The following is a 20,324-nucleotide window of genomic DNA, read 5'->3' on the forward strand; positions in this document are numbered from 1 at the left end:
TCACTACAGCTGTCTGAGCCTCAGTTTCATGTGAACTGGGGATAAATAATACCTAACTCACAAGTTATTATAATGAATAAATAGGATGGTACAAGCAAAGAGTACAATGTTTGGCATACAGAAAGAACTCAATAAATATTAGCTACTCTTATTAGTCTATCCATGGAGTGAATCAGGAATTGACATTACTCTTATTCACACAGAAGGGAATGCTCAATCAGCTTGTCTCAATAGTCTCTCTCTCTCTTTTTTAATCATGATTTTTAAGCTTTCAAAAATCTTCATATCTGCAATTACATCTCCATTATCATTCTTAAATTAATGATAATCAAATATATAACTACTAGTTATCTATGGCTATGTAACAAATTACCTCCCAAATTAGTGGCTTAAAACAACAAATATATATTATCTCACAGTCTCTGTGGGTCAGGAATCTGGCATGGATTGGCTGGGTCTGTTGGCTCAGGGTCTTTAACCGAGCTGCAATCAAGGTGTCTGCTGGGGCTGCAGTCATCTCAAGGCTTAAGTGGGAGAAAATCTGCTTCTAAACTCACTTATGTGGTTGTCAGCAGGATTCAGATCCTCACGGGTCGTTGGACTGAGTGCAATTTTTTGGTGGCTGTTGACTGGAGACCTCTCTCAGTTCTCTGCCACATGTGCCACAGGTCACAGCATAGCAGGTGGCGTCTAGCAGAGTAAGTGAGAGAGCAAGAAAGGATGAGCAAGATGGAAGCCAGTCTTTTGTAACCTAATCATAGAAGTGACATCCTATGACTTTTACTTTAATCTCTTTTTCAGAACTAAGTTACTATGTCCAGCCCACACTCAAGAAGAGGGAATTGCACAAGTCAGAAATACCAGAAAGTGAGGATTATTGGGAGTCATCTTAGTAGCTGCCTACCGCATATCACAAATTTACTTTTTAGTATTTTGATAACTGTATATATGAATATAATCAATTTCCTTTGTAGCCCTAGGTAGTTTATTTTATGCATTTAAGAACATTATTCTGAAAAAGGTCCAGAGATTTCACCAAACTTCCAAAAGGGCTAATTTTGTTTTAGAGGTTCAGGCACCTTCAACAACCTCCTGGGGGAATATGTTTAGAATGGCCTCAATTTTGGAACTGGATGTCAAAACTTTAGCCCACCCTATATTATCTTAAACTGATACCTTGGACTAGTCCATATTACTCTAGTGTTATGAAAAAAGCATGGCACACTTGAAAACATAAATCTGCTATGGAACATTCCATAAACTGTTCTCAATCATAACCCTTGAATTTACTTCATATGTATATATGAAGTAAATAGGCCTCTGCCAAGCATGTTTGATCACAATTAAACCTCCTTATGTTTGTATATGGCAATTGTCATTTGATCCTCAAAATGACCATGTGATATAGGTGGAACTTATTTCCCCAAGAATACACTAATTCCCAGACTAGTGCCTTTTCCTCTACTAAGCTATGCATGAGAAAGCACAGTTTAAAAAAAAAGAGAGCAAAGTGATGTCGATTCTTCCCTGACTCTTTTGTGTCACCTACTCATGGTGAAAGTAACGATAATGGTTGGCTTCTCTGAATTGTATTTTCTGCAAGCACCGTACCAGCTTTGTGTATTGTCTTAGTCATACAAAAGCTGAGGGTATTTTATAGAACCACTAGTATTTAGATAAATTTGTTAACAATTATTAGGAACAATTATTTGGCTTGCCCAATAAATTTTCTCCTAAAACTCAAAATACATGATCTTCCCAAAGCTATTACTTCTACATACTAGAGTCATACTACAGAAGGTGATTTTCCTCATAGTTCTCTGACCCTAATGAAATAGAAGCTCAGTATTGTCAGTTATCTTAGATTTTCCATGATAATGCAACAAAAATCTCATGTTTGCTACCAAATTTTTCGTAGCTTTTCCAAATCTCAGTTCCACACAAGTCTGTATAGTTGAGCCATGGTGAAAATGAAAAAGGGTCAAGGAACTTAGGTGGCTTCTAGATCCCCTAGCTACTGACTAAACAACTTGGTCAGGCTATCTTCCGTCACCACATTTTCCTAATCTGCAAAATGTTTGTATTCGTGGAGATTCATCTCTTAGCCCCTATTTCTAACACTCTTTGCATTGCATTGTGAAGTACTGAAAAAACTCTGACCACATTCAAGACATGCGTCTAATGTACAACACAATAAGGCACTCTCAAGAGGGCCCTGAACCAGCTTTGAGTAGAGAATAAAGTGAGGTGAGGCTGATGAGGGAGTCAAGCGGTGATTGGCTTCAACCAACTTCTCCAGGGCCAGTCAGAAATTCACCAAGCAGGGACAGGGGGTGGGGGGCGGGGGACAGGAGGCCGGCGTTGACGACAGAAGGCTACTTCCGGCTGTGGTGCGTTTGACGTCAGGGCCAAATCGGACCGGCCCAGCCACCGAGAAGCCGAAGAGTGAGGGCTCGCGAGAGTTCAGGGCAGCAGCTCCGAGATTCCGGCGCGGCCGCAGGTCCCACCTCCCGGGGGCGGGGCGAGGGCGGAGCGGGCAGAAGGGAGCGGACGGGCGCCGGGCCGGCTGAGGTCCGTGCGGAGGCTGAGCCGGCCGCGGGCGCTACTGGAGGCAGGTGAGTTCGCGGATGCGACGCTCGGCGGCAGCGCCTGGGAGGGGGTGCCGGGCTTGCCGCACCTGCACTAACTCTGCAAGACGAAGGAAGAGATCTTGTGTGGCTTGGGTGTCCAGGAAAAGCCGGGCTGATGTCGGGTTTGGAAATATCTCCGATAAGCTCCGGGGAGGGCCTTGGCCCTCTTGTTCTCCGGGCGGTACTGGCCCCGTGTGTCCGGAGAGGTAGCCTCGAGCCTGGAGAGGAATCTTTGTCCTTCCCTGCTCCTTTCCCCTTCCACTCGTCGGCCCTCGAGCACCCGGCTCCCGGTCCTTGTCTGGGCTTCGTAAACAATAACAAATGTCGCGGATCCTCTCCTGGTATCTCCTGCTCTCCTGTCCCGTGCCCTCCAGCCGATGTCACCGAGAGGAAGGATTTTAGGCATGGCTCTAAAATTGTAGGGGCTGTTAGTGTACCATTCCTAAAAACTGATGCGTCAGATTGCAAAACATTTCTCAGACACAGTAAAGCCCCCCAGCTACCAGAAGCCACGGAGTGTTCAAAGTCGATCTCAAAATATGGCCCTACCGCTGGAACTGTAGACCCTTCTTTTCGACATCATTTTCTCCCACTCCCTTTTTTCACCTTAACTATCGCGGACAAACGAGTGGTTGTTTGGTATGAGAATGAGAAAGATTGTACCCGATTAGGTAAGAGACATTTCACCTTTAGAAAGTTGTCAGGTTAACAGCAAAAGAACAAACTTTATTTTCAAAACCAGTGGCCTCCCGTTTACTGATGTTACTTTTGTGGATCACTTTTCGGGTTGTAAGTTTGCAGGAAAAATATAAAAAGAAATTTGGGCTGGGGGGGAGGGGTGGCTGTGGGAAGAGCTGGTGGTGCTGGAAGTAGCAGTGGCTTGTCCAAAAGTGTGATTCTGTTCTTCACTTGATAAAATGCAGAACCAACGCTCTTGTCTGTTTCACGTCCCTTGATAAGTTTGGATAGAAACCAGTTGCTCGGAAAAGGCCTGAGTATTCTCTTTATTACTGCTAAAATCCGAAGAAACAACATTAAGTGTTTTAATTTATGCTTCTTGGTTGTAAGATGTGGATCGATGAGTGAGACCTTGTCTTTTGGAGATTGGGGGTGGAGTGGGGGCTTAAACTTGTCATATGTCTCCGAGCCTGGGTCTAAACCCATTTTGTTTACACCCATTTAGTTTTTCCATTGAAGGTTTTTGAAAGTTCATTGTCTCAATCATAAATGTATATATGATACTGGAAACCTCTTTGTGTTCGACTGGCTCTTCTTTGTATACCTCAGGATATATAAAACAATTAAGTTTATTCTCTATCCAGTAGCTGAGAGGTATTGTTTGTGAATTAGCCGTTCTTGTGACTATTTATGGGGAGAGAATTTAGTTCAAAATATTGTGTTCAATTATGATGACGCTTGTTCATTGCATAAGTTCATCAAAATACTTTTCTGTGAAAAATTCTAATATCAAAAGAAGTACAGTGGATAAAAAAATTTTTGATTTCATCTGTTTTAGCTTTGTGCTCCCTTTGTTAAGATGGCTGATAATGTTTCCCATTTGGTTGGGACATGTTTAGAATGAGAAACAAATTGGATATAGTTTGTATACTCCTTTGAAAAGCCCTGCCACTAGGGAATGAAAAAAAATTAGAAAAACCACATTAAATGGGTGCAATTTTTCCCTAGCCTTTTGTTTCTGAGTTTGTTTTAAAACCGAGCATCAAATTCAAAGAATCGAGACTAGGAATATTTGTGCAAATAAATAGTGTCCTCAGCAGTTTTTATGCTAAAAAATTAATTTCAAAAGGTAAGATATAAAAACAAAGGAAAATTGTGCTTTGTAGAAAATGGTAACAAAGCAATGGACTCGATTCTGCCGTTTTCAGAAAAGTTGTAAGTAAGTGCAACATCATTGTGTTAGCAGAAGTTGGATAGCATGTTAGAAAGTGTGTTCTCAGTGATCGGAATAATTTGGAGAGGTGTGTGTGTGTCACTTTTTTTAAGAGGGAAAAGATGGCACAAATCAAAACCAAAAAGGTTTACGTCTTGATGTAATGTTAAAATGATTTTATTTACATAAATAGTGTAGGGTAAATAAGGCAAACATATTGTCATCAGCATCCCCAAGATTAGCAGATAGGCAACAAGTTATGATTAGGTTAGACTTGACATATACAGAAATTACGCTACTGTATTTTTTATATTAAAATTACCATGGGCTTTTTGAATGAGATAATGAAAATCTTTTAAAGCATAAGAAATTTAAAAAAATTAATTAATTTTAAAAGATATTCTTGATCAGTAGTTAAAAAAAATTAAGTGAATCCTTCTTTCCTCCTCCCAACCCCCCACCCAAATTTTTGTTTAAATCTTAAGAGAATAGTTAACAAGGTATGACCAACACTTAAGTGCACTGTTTACATAAAGCTTCTGTCTCCAGGTAAAGTTTTGTTAATTAACAGGGTATTATTGTTCAGAACCTTCAGATAGAAATGAAGAGCAACAATGAACAATATTTTCTGCTGAGTACACTCAGATGAGCTATGGTCTCTATCTTCAGGGAGATATAATATAATTGGAGGGAATTGTACCCAAGTAACTAACACACAGTGCATTTTCTGGGGTAGCTAAGGAGGGAGAGATTAAATTCTACTAGACCAATTAAGGAAGGCTTTGTGTAAGGAAAGGCATTTGTGTAGGTGATTTGGATGATTTAGTCATATAATCATAATAAACAAACTTTATATAATGAAGCTTCTGCTAAACCCTTATACGTACTAATTTACCTGAGTTTAAGCCTTACAACAACCATATTGAGTAGGTATTTTTATTATTCCCATTTTGAAGATGGGGTAACTGAGGTACCAAGGTCAGATAACTAGAAAATGGTAGAACAAGGATTGCAACCCAGACATTCTGGCTTATATCTGTGTCCCTGTGCTTAATCACTATCCATAGTTTCTCTCTCATTCTTGATGGTCTTTCTCAGGTCTGTAGTTTCAAAGAATTGATTTGGGAAAATACGTTTTTTTCTGGCACCTAAATTTAAGGATCAGTTTTCTAGAAAGAGCTCCAAAATAATGAAAACCCAGGTAAATAAGTTGTTTTTGGAATGTTAGATATTTAATCCATTTCTAGAAGTTGCTTTCTGTGGGAATTAAGTGTAACTATTGAGTGAGACTTGTTACATTTGAATTAGTACCTAGTGGCATACCCGTAAGGATTTAGAAGTAAGAAGTTATAACTCTATTAACTTCTTTGCATAATGAGAATGTTTGAATCATTGTATATTTTGGTGTGTAATTTTTAAAAATCACTTGGCACTGGGTATTTTTTGGATTAAATTGTGAAGTTTAATTTATTTAATGATTGAATGTCATACTCAGCCCTTTTAGTTTTTATTTCCACAAATAGTAAAATTTATAATGCCTGAATCAAGATTTTGAATAAAGTGTTGTACATGTGTAAAATGAGAGAAGTTCAATCACTGATACTTTATTAGAGCAACTTTGAAAGCTTTTTGGGGTTGTGAAATAAAAGGTGCTATAGAAATGAAGTGTGCCTACTATAGGCCTACTCAATAAATGCATCTTTGTTGAACGAATAGTCCAATTGATTTTATTTTTGAAGTTTCAGGAATACTTCACATTTGTTATTGGTTATCTAAGTATTGGGATCACGATAACCTCAACTGGATTTAAACATTAGGAAAAAAAGTATGTATAGGTAGTGGTAGGGGTACTGCTTGTCCTTACCTGTCTAGCAAGATGCAGACCCTTCAGCTTCTTTGTCTCGGTGCCCTGAGCTCCAGAGGCATAGTCTCTGCGAATGAATATAATAAGTGTTCTTTCCTTGTCTGAAAGGGGTAGGTTCTAGAAAACCCTACAGTAGGGTAATTTATGCTTGATAAGCTTAAAACTTAATGGGGAAATTAGCAGAACTAAAGCCAGGATGTAAAGCGCATATATTTATGTTATTATAAGATAATAGTGGGAAAACATTTTTTAAACAGGTTTGTTTTTTTTTATACATGGCTTAAATTAACAATGATTGAAAATGATTGCATTTACCTCTCCCCTCCCAACTCCCCCCGCCCCCCCCGCCCCAGTGATAAAATTTTCATGATCTTAATCCTATAATTTCATGGAGGTGCTTTTAAGTTAACTATGGTTTGTTATAAAAAAAAAGTCACGTATTCCCCTAAGTATAGGTTTGGTTTTGAAAGGTTATTCTTCGTAAAAAAGGAGTGTTGGTTTGTCCATCAAAGGGAAACCAGACATATCCTCTCACATTCTTGCCAATAGAAATTTTTGAGCATCTTTTCCCATAATAGACTAGCTTTGTCTACATTGAAAATCCACTGAGACAGGTAGCCAGCTTCCCTCTTAGGTGATCTCTGCATAGTCTTAGGGAAGACCTTAGCAGCTACGGGTCATGTGGTGAGTTGACCATTCACACTGGTGTTGTCTGTAGCTTATGATAGTAGCACTTGTACTATGCTCTGCTTTTAAATTCTTAAATAAGCTCCTTGCTTCCCCCTTAATACTTAGACCAGTTGACAACCCAAATTGATATTGGTTCTCTGGCCAGACTTGCAGAAGGTTTCCTGTTTTCCTTTTTTTTTTTTTTGGCTGATTCTTGTTGATTCCTCAGGTGTGGATTTTTCACATGTTACAGTATATGTCTCTGATCCCATATGCATAGGCAGCATCCATTCTCAGTCCTGAATTGAATGTATTTGACCCTCTGATATTCTTAATACTGGCAAATCCTGAAGAAATCACAGACTCATAATGTTTTAGTGAGGTTAATCGTCATAATTCAACATTTATTAACTATTTGCAGGGCACTGTATTATGTACCATGGCAAAATAGAGATGAGTAAAATATATTACTTTTTCATTTAGAAAGGTTTCCATCCAGTAAGACTGTGGTCCCCAACCTTTTTGGCACCAGGGACCAGTGCTCCTATGAGAATCTAAGGCCTAATGATTTGAAGTGGAGCTGAACGGTGATGCTAGTGCTGGGGATCAGCTGCATATACAGATGAAGCTTAGCAAATACAGATGAAGCTTCGCTGCCAGCCTGCCACTCACCTCCTGCTGTGCAGCCCTATTCCTACATAACAGGTGGCCAAGGGTTGGGGACTCCTGTAGTAAGAGACATATATATGGGTAAAATTCAAACAAAAACTGTTAAGTGAGTAACGGCACTATGGGAACAAAGGAAAGAGAGATTGCTTCTGGTTGGAGAATTTAGGAAGGATTCCTATATAAAATGAAATATGAATTGACCATTTAGAGTAAAGGACATGCCAAGCAGATGGATTAACATGAGTTGGATATATTTCTATAACACCTGATAAATTGTATGTTAATTAGTCACTTCTCTCTTTGCCCTATTGGATTTGAGCCCATTGAGCTTAGAGAACAGATGTGTTTTAGCTTTCCATTCTCTGCAACATCAACTGCTAACCTGATACATTAAAGTTGTAGTTTAGTAAGATTACAGTGGCAATGGTATATATGGAATGGATTCAAGGGAAGAGAGCCCAGAAATGAGAAGCCCAGTGAAAGGACTAATTTAAATAATCTAGGAGATAGATAATGAAATTCTAAACTAGGTGGAATTGGAAAGGAGAGACTTGGATGGATGGGTGTTGGGACCTAGGGAATTCCTTCCCTCTTTTAATGACCTATGAGGTATGTGCCATGTACCAGGAAATGCAGTGATGGAAAGACACCGCGCTCCCTCAGAAACAGACAGGTGACCACAGAGCTACACTCACAGGTATAGAAATAATTGCAATAGCACATAGCAGCTATAATGAAGGAGCAGTGAGAGGAGCACCTAAGAGAAAGGAGCACTGGTTTGAGAGAATCAAAGAAGCTTTCCCAGGAGGTGGTAGTGTTTGAGCTTAAACTTGAATGGTGAGTAGGAGTTTTTCAGGCCAACAAGCAGCAGGAGAATATTATAGCATCGAGATGTAAGAGACTGTTTAGGCAGTCACAAGTACCTGGATTATTTTAGTGTTGGGACATGAGGCTGCATACAAAGATAAATTGTCTTTGCAGAATAATTTTTTATTTGCCATTTTAAAAATATTTATTTTATCCAGCTTCAGCACTCTGAGCTTTGTATTTCTGCTGCCTCTAACGCTGTGCTTACCTGTGCTATGCTTCCTACTCCCATCCTGAAAGTCTACTGCCAGTGATAAATTGTCTCTTGCTTCCTTTTTATGAAATTTAACAGAGAAGTTAATGATACCATTAGCCAGAGAGATTAAGAGAGAAAGAAATCCACTAAAAACCTTTTCTTTGATGAATGCATAGAGCAACTAGGGTTTTTGTATAAAGAGAATGCAGTATTAAAGCATAGCTTCAAGAGCACTTCACTTGAGGGAAGGGATTGTGGTAGGAACATAATTATTTATCTTTCTCAAAGTCTTATGAAACCCTTAAAATTTTCCCAGAACTATAATATCTAGTGCTGAAGTTCTTTAATCTTGATTTTAGCCTTGAGTTTTCATCTTCTTTACTTAACCCTTTTATATTTTAATAACTTAGCATGACTCTTAAACTTCATATGGTATCGAACATTGTCTCTAATTTGCTCCCTTGACACCTTTTCGGGTCATTCAGAAACCTGCACCTGCAAATCATGATTCTGAACTTTGTATGTGTAATCTGTATGAGACTGCTAGAGCTAAAAAATTCTCTGGGTGTTTTCTTCACATAGGTTTACTTTCTATAGCCATTTAATTTTTCTGACCTGTGGATTGGGACAGTGAAACAATATAGTTAAGTTATTTTCTGAAAAGTTAATGGTAGACTCCAGTTTGAATTATATCCATTGTATTTCTAGACCAACGTTTGGCATCTGTGTTAGCTTTAGTGCTAGTAATGATAATAAAAGTTTATGGGCCCTACTAGCAGGAAAGTGAAAGAGAAAAATAGGAAAAGAAAAAGAAGGCTTGCAGAATGGCAGAAGAGGCGCAGGATGGAGGCAGGAGAAAGGGCGAATAGGGTTAAAAGAGATCAAGTTCTTCTAACACCTGTTCCAATCCAGGTGCCACTTTGTGGGACTGGTACCATATTTTAAGATTAAGTTAAACTGCCAGTAATCATGTCTAGAAATATACTGTATGTGTTATGTCAAAAACAACAGCTTATTTTACTAAAATATTTTTGGATTTAATAAATTGCCTATGTACCCATGTTTCTCTGCTTTTAGAATTGAGCAGAAAGGAAAACAGAAACCAGAGCACTTGAAATATTGTGAAAATTATGGATACGTTTCTGAAATGTAGTAAAGCATATAGGACTTGAACCCATAAATTATGTACAGTCCTAGTCTGGCAGAAGGTGGCCGAAGGGGAAGGGAGGAATAAATGGGAACATGTGCTCAGGTAAAACTGCATTCTCATACCAGCCAGATAGGTGGACCTACAGAGGGAAAAATACGGTAAGAAATTACATGTAGAGCCTGAGCTTTCCTTTCCAGGTAAACCAAATACTTCTTCCCTTTCAGAAAACAGCATTATCAAACAACGAGAAACTTTACTTCAAATTGTTTTTTCATCATTAGACTAACAATCCCAAAGAATAAAATCAGTATGATTTTAGTTTTTTTGTTATGGTAAAAAAAGTTATTTCTCAGATTGTAAAAAGTACTCAATTGAATGAAAGTCTGTGACTCATTTTCAAAGTTGAAAGCTGCTGTAGAGGTCATCTAGTTGAATTCTCTGCTGTGAATTCCCTCTAATCCCGGACAAGTGGATAATTAGTATTTGCCTAATGATGTTAGTCGCTTGCTTAAAGACGAGGAACTGAACAGATCATAAGAGAGCTAAGTTTCATTCCCTTGAATGGTTGGTGTTCTCCAGCTGTCTGTCTCCAGTCCTCTTTTGTTCACACTTCATATACTCTGGGGTCTGGAAGATCACATACTCTGTTATCTTCAGTGACCACTCAGTGATGATCACTTCCGAATCTTCATATATTGCTTAGCCCACTCTTCTGAGCTTGTGACTTCATTATCCATCTCTTCCCTAGATATTACCACCTTGGTGTGTTCCTTAGGTAACTAGGATTCAATCTGCCCAGAACCGACTTTATCTTCTCCCTTCCCAGAATCCTTCTCCTGAAGCTTACTTCTCTCATTGCATGATACTGTTCTCAATTTTGTTGTCTAAGCCACAAACCTGGAAATCATCCTTGACTCCTCCTCCTTGTTTATCACTCACATTCAGTCATTATTAAGTCTTCCTTACTACCTCTTCAATGCTGTCTTTGCTCTTTCTCCAGTGTCAGTATCTTCATTCCGCCATCTCCCTGTCACCAGTCTTGCCCTCTTCCAGTCTGTTTTCCATGTGGCTGCCGAAAAGTTACTCCTAAAATATAAATCTGATTATAAAACTCCTACACTTAAAATGTCCAGTGATTCACCTTTACCTCTTCCAGACTCCTTAGCTAGGCATGCGAGTCTAAATCCCTCTAAAAAATAGTGCCTTTCAGTTTTCTAGTCTTATTTTTCATTATCCACTCTACTCACTGAACCACTAGCTGTCTCTAATGTTGGTTCCTACACACCACTTTCTGGAATGCACTTTCCTACACTCTTTTGGGTAATTCCTGTGCTTTCTTTAGTACTCTGTTTAGGCATCTCCACTTTCAGGGATGCCTTCCTTGACCGCTCACCTCTTGTCAAGGTTAGATGCCCCTTCTTTGCTTTCCCATAGCATCTTGTGCAAATCTCTTTCAGACATTTTTTATATCCTAAAACTCAACCATAGCTAACATTGTGAACATTTACTATGTGCTAAAATTTATTGAGCATTTACTATACGCCAAGCATGGAACAGTGTTAGAAAGTTTTTCCTTATGCAGCTTTCAGCTGATTCTCATCACAGAGTTAGTTTTATCATTGCAAGAGTGATACTTGACGATGACTATCTTACATCTTCTGTTTCAGAATAAGCATGTTCATTTAATTTGTTTAAATAACATGGATTCCAGACTTTTTATCCTCCTAACCACTCTCCTATATGTATTATATTTTGTTTTCTTTCTTAAAATGTGTGGTTCAGTTTTTGATAAAATACAGTTGTCATAAAGAGAGGCAGTATTTCATAGGTGTTTAGTATCTGGATACGGATTGTCATATTTAAGGTATAAGCCTCACTTTTCCAGGTCCATAAATGGGAATTTTGTGTGTGTGCGTCCAGAAATAAATCAGGATTATGGGAATTTACTTACATTTAACAAGTGACCAAGAGACTGACATAAAAACAAGAATGCCAGTTAATGAATTTATTAATACAAGTATGAGTGGAATGGAAACTTGCATCACATGGCTAGTATATTGTCACCCCAGTAAGACAAAATTACATGGGAAGCCAGTCATTCTAATCAGAATGGATAATCTCACTGGGGAATATCACTAAGCCATAATGGGGCCTCTTTTTTATAAGGATGCACCTGCTCAGCAGTGCTCTAGTTATGGTGAGCCCGTTTTCACCTTGGACAGCATTAGGGGAGCACAGGCGAAATCTTGCTCATTAAACTCCAGCTTCTCCTCCTTCCCCAAATTAATGTAATTTTCTTTTGTTAACAGTCTTTTGTTTGGCGCCAGAAGGAAACACAATTGACATGGTTTCATCTTTCTTAATTTGCATTTTAATCCTGCCTCCCAGAAACTACACCCTACTCACCTTTGATTGGACTTGGGTATTCTCAAGTATCTTTGGTCACACATCTTTTTGGAATTACTTATATTGATAGCTAATTTCTATCATTCCATTTGGTTCATGCTGATATTACACCCAGAGGGTGACTTAATTTTCAAATTATGAGGGCATTTTTCTTTGTCCTTTGTACTGATCGTAGGACATTGCCAAAGATTGAAAACTTCTCCAGTTATGAGCTGACCAGTACAGTGTAGAGTGTGGCATTCATATTCCTCGTTCCTGACCTTATGTTGTCTATTAATTTAAGATTAAATTGTTTGTAAAGTTTGGAAGTAGTGGCCATTTCACACTTTTTAATTTGTGTGAAGCTTGATTCAGCAAAAATCTTTAGTTGTTCTTTATGTATATAACAGTTTATACTTAACATTTGCTTTTTGAATCCAAATATAATTATTTATCTTTTCTCTATTAAATTTCATTTGTTAATCTGTTAAAATTGTTGTAAACTCTGACTCTGCTGTCCCACTTCTGATTATTCTCTCCAGGTTCTGGCCATCTTCACATTTTGATAAGGATGTTGTCAAAGTTTTATCCAATTCATTGGTAATATAATTGCCTAAGTCCAATGAGTCTTGCAGAATTTATGAGCATTCTGAATTTTGTTGCTTAATCGGTTATACACCATAACTATTGGCCCATTTTTCATCTTTCTTTCTTTCTTTCTTTCCCAAAATAAGAATTGGGAAATAGAGCTTATTAAATACCTTTCATAGATTATTTGTCCTGTAGATTTGCCGAAAAAGAAATGAAACTATATGCTTGTCAAGACTTGTCCTTCCTAAATCCATGCTGATTTTTAATGATCACCCATCATTGTCTATTCAAAAACCACCTGCTTTATTATTTGTTCTAGAACTTTCCTCAGGCTGAATCATAAGCACAACAGTTAATATGTTGTAATGTCCATGCTTTTGTAATGTTCATATTCTTTCTTCATTTTGAAAGATTGTATAGTTTGTCTCTGCCTTTCATCAAAGCTATCTAGTCCTCATAATTCATCAAAGAATACTTCTAGCATTCCACAAAATTTGTATGTAGGTTCATGAACTGGTCAGCTGTCCAAGTGGAAGATTTGGAGTGCATTGGTGGCAGCTCTCTTATGGCCTCCTGTACCTAACGCTTCAGGTCTCACGTTCTAGCTGAGAAAAAAGGAAGGGCTTGAGTGGTGGGATGCACGCTGGACTGAGAATTCTCTATAATAAAGGGGTGGTACCTATCTCTCCAGAGTGTTGTAAAATAGACATATGTAAACTGGAAGGTGGTACTCACATGTAAGATTTTTAAAAAGCAAAATAGAAATGGAGGTTCTTCTTTTCTTCCCCTGGTCATATATTAAAACACCATTTACCTTAACCAGCTTACCCAGACCTTTTGTAAATTTCCTCTTACAGACATAAATTCAAAACTCCTTTTGCTGCCCTTAATAATTTTCTTAATTCCACTCATTGTGGGCATTTTACTTCCTGAAATCATCCTATGTTTCTTTTATAGGCATCCATGTTGTCTATGCCTTCTATCTTTTATGTGTGTCTTTTAAAATCTAGGTTTCTTGCAGAGCTCTTTGTCCTGCCAGTCTTTTCAGAATCTTTTTCTTTTCTCTGTTGTTAATATCCTTTGCAGTTAGTTACCCTTTGCAGTTTATAACCAGAATTCTATTTCTTTTATACTAAATTATTTCAAGTTTTTCTGTGTGACTAGAATGAATAGAGGGCATCACTCTTTGGTTATATTCCTCCTCCCCCACATGTTTTTCTGACTCATTTCTCTAATTCTTGTTCATATTCTTCCTCCCTCCCCCCACCCCCTTTCTCTCCTCCTGCCCTCCATTCTTCTTTCCTGGATACTTCTAGTGAGGTAGCTTTAGCTGAGTGTTACTCTAAAACCCAGAATTTCATAAATATGGGCACTACTACTGCTACACGTATGACAATATTTCTTATCAGTTGGCAGGTACCAGTTTTTAACCAAGAGCAGCATGGCATTTCTTGAGTTAAACTGAGGCTCAGTGAGATTTGGTGATTTATGCAGTATCATCTTATAAATAAACAGGGCTATACTCAGTTCTTTTCTTTTATTGTGCAGTTCTCTTTGACATTCATTCCAGTCAAAGCACTCTTTCAAAAGACTAGTGCCTGTTCTCATGGAAGTTAGATGTTTGTAAGCCTCCATTATTACCCCCTTGGAAGACACTTATAGAACCCCAATTATCATTCCCTAGAACTTTTCTCTATTATCCCTAGTATGGAGCATAGAGATGCCCTGTCATCACTATAGTATTATACCAAAGGGGACTCCATAAGAATGTGCTTAAAGAGTCTCCTGTTGTGCCTTAGCATCTTGCTTGAACTGCCTAAATCGCTACATACATGTTAAAGAGAGGCTGGAGCTGAACTTGATCATTTCTTGCTGGATCAGTCAACAAATATTGGGCACTTTATATGTACTCTGCATCATGCTAAATACTGGGGAGACAGAATAAGGTGTAGCTATTGTCCTCAAGGAGTATGGAATTTAATAGACGACTAACATATATAACAGTAAGTCCACCTACATGAGAGTATGGAATTAAATGCCTACTTGTGAGATTCATAATAAGTGCTAAACAGATTCTGAAAAGTGAGGTTGGAGAAATTAAGAAAAGCTTTGTAGAAGAGGACAATTCATTAGATTCTTTAAATATAAGTAGAAGGGAAAGGGAGGACCGTTTTTAAGTTTTGATATTCCAAAGCTCAGTGGTCAGGTTGATTATGGCATGTCTGTTGGCTGATGAGAGAGGAGACTATTTAATAATGGAAAATAAAGTTAAGTTAGGATGGAGCCAAATTATGGAGTTTAATAGAAGCCAGGCATAGAAGTTTAGATTAGAGTGGTAGAAAGGAGAAGGCTTTAAAAGTTTATGAGCCAAGGAGTGACATCATCCAAGTTTTATAAAAGGAGCACTGATAGAGATGGGAGAGAATGGCATCAGGAAGACCCATTCGAATGCTGGACAATAATGTTAACTGACAGCGCAGTCAGAGCCTGGACCGATAAGGTGATGGAAGTGAGAAAGAAGAGTAAGGTGGGATGAGAGAGATTTTGACAGCATTATGAATGAACTTGAAATGAGAAAGGGAGAGATAAATTAAGGCTGCTTTCCCAGCTTTTTGACTGGGAGAAAGGTTATTTATTGCCTTGGACAGTAATAGGGTTGCTAGAAGATTGGCTGTAGGGGAAGAGTTATGCATTTACTTTTGGATCTAATTAAATATAAGTTATTTGTAAGGCATTTAAGTTGAAATGTTCAGCAGACAGAAACATGAGACTGCAGGTTGGATGAAAACATAGGGTATGTTACTCAGATGTATGACTCATCCTTGTAGAGTATCACTTGAAAGCCTGGAAAAGGATGAGGTCTCTCTGAGAGTTCAAAGACAGAGGTTCAAGGACTGGCATTGATGGATACCTTCTAATACGTAAATCTGAAGAGTTCCTAGTATTTGTGTTGATTGAAATTACATTAAAAGTTATTTTTTTTCCCTTGGCAATAAAAAGACATGTAATGCTATTTTAGGAAATTGGAAAATTCAAAAAGATATAAAGAAAAAAGATAACAATTAACAGTAGTTTGGAGACTTTCTGGTCTTTGTATGCATATAAAGGGATAGGAAATACATGCATGTCTGTATGCACTGCATAAAATTTTATAGCTTGCTTTTTTCATTTAACATTGCATCATAATAATTTTCCCATCATGAATTACTGCTTAAAAACACTCTCTTTAAAGAGCCGTTTTTTTTTTATCATTTGGATTTATCATTATTTAATCACAGATCTATTATTTAACATTTAGATTGCTTCCAAAATTTTTGCTCTTATTCATAATATTACAGCAAACTTCTGTGAAATATATACTCTTCAGATGTTTCTTAGATATGAGCTCTCTGAAAGCAGAGACCTCTGTATCCGAGCACCTAGAAGAGTGCCTGGACATACTGATTGCTTAATTAAAAAAAAAACAATTATTGACAGATTGAAACGAGACAAATATTCAGTTTCTCTTACTTCCTTAATTCTGATTCCATGCATACCCAGGAACCTTCTGATTATGATTTAGCTTTCCTTATAAATCTGGCTGTAATGAAGGTATTGGTCATGTACGGCTATAAACAGGCATTCTTGCTTCTGTCAACAGTTATATTTGTTATTCTATATTAATAAATTTATATTTTTTGCTTCTAAAAGATGGAGCTACCTTATTGATGCTGATAGAATCAAATTTCTGAACCTGTAAGGCTGTGGAGTAAGCCTGGGTTGTGGTTAATCACCAAGGTAATGAATGCCACTCTGTCAATAGCCCTCTGAAGAAGAGAGTCTGCTGTCCTTCACCTGGTAGAAACCTGTGGCAGTACCACGTTTTCCGATGTCAATTCCTGTGGTACCCTTAAGAGACAAATGTTTGACTTTTCAAATAACATTTTAACATATTTGGGATACAAACACATTGTCTGACAACTTTTTCCTTAAAAATGTGTTTCATTGCCACCCAGAAGTTAGTTACTAAGAGGAATATGCGTGTGTAAAAGTTTATGATGGTGTCTAATCATAAAGAAATTTTAAAAATAAACGTGCAGTGTTTATATTTATTTTCAGAGTATTATCTTATTTTCCTATGGTAATAGAAGAATTTTATGAAGAAATTTCAGATACAGTTCACAGATATGTCGTACCTAGGGAAAACTTTAGTAGGAAATTAGAGAATTTCTAATTTTATTAGGGGAAGACTAGTGGAAAAACCTTTTAACTGAGAGATCTGTTAGATTTTTGTGCCGGAGCCTTCTATTGCTGCACCTAAATCAAATAAGACCCTCTGTCTATTAGTCTACCATTGACCCTGTAGAAATATTTCTTTATATTTTATCTAGATATTTTTCTATTGTACTTTATGCCTTTGTCAAGTATTACTCCCAAGAATACTACAATAAAGCTGTGTCTGTGTCCATAGAGCAAATCGAATGATTGTTCATTTAGTTTCTAAAGGGTTCTTTTTGGTTATGGGTGTTGATCCCAATTGTGCAAGGTTTGGCTTGCACAGATCAGCTACTGAAGACTTGGGTATCTGAGTACCTTTTTTTGGAGTATCTCTCTCCTGCTCTTCCTCAGGCTTGGGGGCAGTATTTTATCATTATAACCTTCATGTTACAAATGTTTCTCAGTTTGTGTTATATCAACATCAAGTTCTAAAGGAATCACTGTGTAATTCACCCTGTTAAAAGATTCCAGAGTCAAAGAGTTTGGGAAATTCTGTACCTTCTTTAGGAGATTAACTTGTTTAACCCATTATTCTCTATTTTTTTTTTTTTTTTTTTTTTTACTCTCAGAACACATTTTCCTTCAGACATCTAAAAAAATGTTTTGTAGAACACTCTTGGACAAAGATGCTTTATAGCATCACTTTGTAAATTAGTTTGGCTCAACTTTAAAGTTTCAGGATTTTGTTTCTTTTACAGGTTTTTTCTTAAATTCTTTATTCTAAAACAGTTAACTTTCTTAGTCTGAAATGTCTACATTGTTTTGATGATGAATTTATTATGTAGACTTCCCCACAACTCATCTAAAAGGAAAACTTTAAATTATTTCTTTAAATTTTGAAGTGTGTCACATATGAGAATATAAAATATATCTGTACAGTGTAAGGAAAATAATGAAACAGACACCAAAGTATCTTCTTCTATGGTGGTTAAGAAATTGAACTTTACCAGTATCCTGGAAGCTCTCTGTATACCTTTCTTCTCCCAGTGTTAACAACTGTCTTTAATTTTATGGTAAGCATTCTCTTGCTTTACTTATACTAGTTTCATCACCCAGGACAGTATTCTATTGAGAAAACTTTTTTTTTTTTTTTTTTTTTTTTTTTAGGTTTTGAACTTTATATAAATGGAAACATACAGTTTGTTTCTTCTATAACTTTTTTTTGGAACTTTTTCGAGATTCATCCATCTATCTAGTGGTACTTTTTTATTCTTTTTCACTTGTAGTTTTTAGTTATGTGAATATACCACATAGATATTTACAGCTGTTTTAAGTTTTTGCCAATCTAGGAGTGTGAAATGATATCTCGTTAGGGTTTTAATTTTCATTTCCCTGATTAGAATTATAACCGAGTCTTTCTTTTTATTCCACTAAGATTGATGATCATTTGTGTTTTTTCCTATATATGCATTTTCTTTGTAGGAGCAATGCTCCAATGACCTTGTTAAGCACTGCTCTCTCTTACACATCTTCAGGAGTGTCTTTACAGTATATGCCTAGGAGGGGAATTGCTTGGTCATTGGGGATAAATAAGCGTGTACAGCTTTACTGAGTAGTATCAAACTGTTCTCCAAAGCAGCTGTACCAATTTATACCTTCACCAGCAGTGGATAAGAATTCCCATTGTTCTTCAGCGGGCTGGGACTAGATATTTACAGCTGTTTTAAGTTTTTGCCAATCTAGGAGCGTGAAATGATATCTCATTAGGGTTTTAATTTTCATTTCCCTGATTAGAATTATAACTGAGAATCTTTCTTTTTATTCACGGCCCATGTGTGTTTTTTGTGAAATTACTATTTGGGATTTTTTGCTCATTTTAAATTTTGTTTTGTGTTTTTTGTGATTCATAGGAATTCTTCATGTAGTTAAGACATTTGTGTATTGCTTAGAACAGTGCCTGATACATAGTGAGAACTAAATAAGAATAGCTATTGATACTCTATCACCATTATTGTATTTGTTTAATTCTGATTTTAGATGCTGCTAATATGCTATTTTGTGGCTTATATTTCATTCTATGATACTAAAATGTATAAATTAAGTTTTATACAAAATCTCGACTACATAGTCATAACCATGGCATATTCATGTTGCATATGTTATATTTTGTAACCTGTAACTTTTCAATCTTCAGTACCTTTTTTTGTTGTTTCTGCTGATATATATTTTTTAAACCCCAGGAAAAATTAACCCATTTAATTCCTTGTTCAAATTGACATAATTTTATTTTCTGTGTTGTAGCCTAGTTATGGATGCATCTGTCTCTCCAAATGTATTATGATTGTTTTGAAGACAAAACATTTTTAGCTTTATGATTTCAAGAGTTTAATACTCATAACTTAGGGACTGCCAGTAAGAGATCCAAATGAATCCTAAACTATTATTATAGTTGAGTCCTTCTGATGTTACATCACAAGCTTACGTTCTTTGGAATATGTAATTTGCTGACCAAACTGTCAATGTATTATTTTCTTTAGCTTAGTAGTAGTTCAGAGATTTAATTATCTTTTGATTGATTTTTCCACATACCAGAGGGATGGCAAAAGGGCCACGTTAACAGTATAATTGTTAAGTTAATAACAGTTATGATAGCAATGATAATGATGATATTAGTTTCTTCAAATTGACCACTTATTATGTGTCAGTTACTGTTCTAAATATATTACATGTCTTAGCTCAAGAATCCCTTTGACAGATGAGAAAACCAAGGCTGAGATAGATTTAATTAACTTCTTTAAGATTACAGATCTAGCAAGAGTGGAATCAGCAATTCAAACTCAGGCAGTCCTGTTGCAGAGTCTTAGAAGTAGATTCATAAGATATTTATCAACTATAATTACAGTTGACTCTCTTAATTGTTTAATGTGATAGGGAAAGAATGGGAAACACATTTTCAGTGTGGTAGATGAGATAAATACTTTTAAGGTAGGAGCAAAGTTTGGGGTTGGAACTGCCTGTTGTGTCAGGTTTCCATTACGAACAGCTTTGGATCTTTGTGAGTGGATCATGGCTTCTGAAAGTTTATAGCCTTTAATTCAGTCTCTCATATGTCATGTTCAAATATTTGAAAGTAGTCAGTAAAGAATGGCTTTAAAAACACTGCAGAGTGTGCCAGCTGATTTTCAAGCCTGGATAGTTACATTCCAGTCGAGATA

At 36.9% G+C, this 20,324-nt stretch overlaps 1 protein-coding gene across 1 annotated transcript in view; it reads left to right on the forward strand.

The window, feature by feature from the left end:
• Nucleotides 1-2,532: 2,532 nt before the first annotated feature.
• Nucleotides 2,533-20,324, forward strand: part of STK38L (serine/threonine kinase 38 like) — a 77,854-nt gene continuing 60,062 nt past the window's right edge. Inside the window, exon 1 of the mRNA XM_011363089.2 lies at nucleotides 2,533-2,615. The gene's annotated coding sequence lies outside the window, so the exon portion shown is untranslated. The remainder of the gene's footprint in view (nucleotides 2,616-20,324) is intronic.

Source organism: Pteropus vampyrus, unplaced genomic scaffold (genome assembly GCF_000151845.1).
Source record: "Pteropus vampyrus isolate Shadow unplaced genomic scaffold, Pvam_2.0 Scaffold82, whole genome shotgun sequence".
Taxonomy (NCBI): domain Eukaryota; kingdom Metazoa; phylum Chordata; class Mammalia; order Chiroptera; family Pteropodidae; genus Pteropus; species Pteropus vampyrus.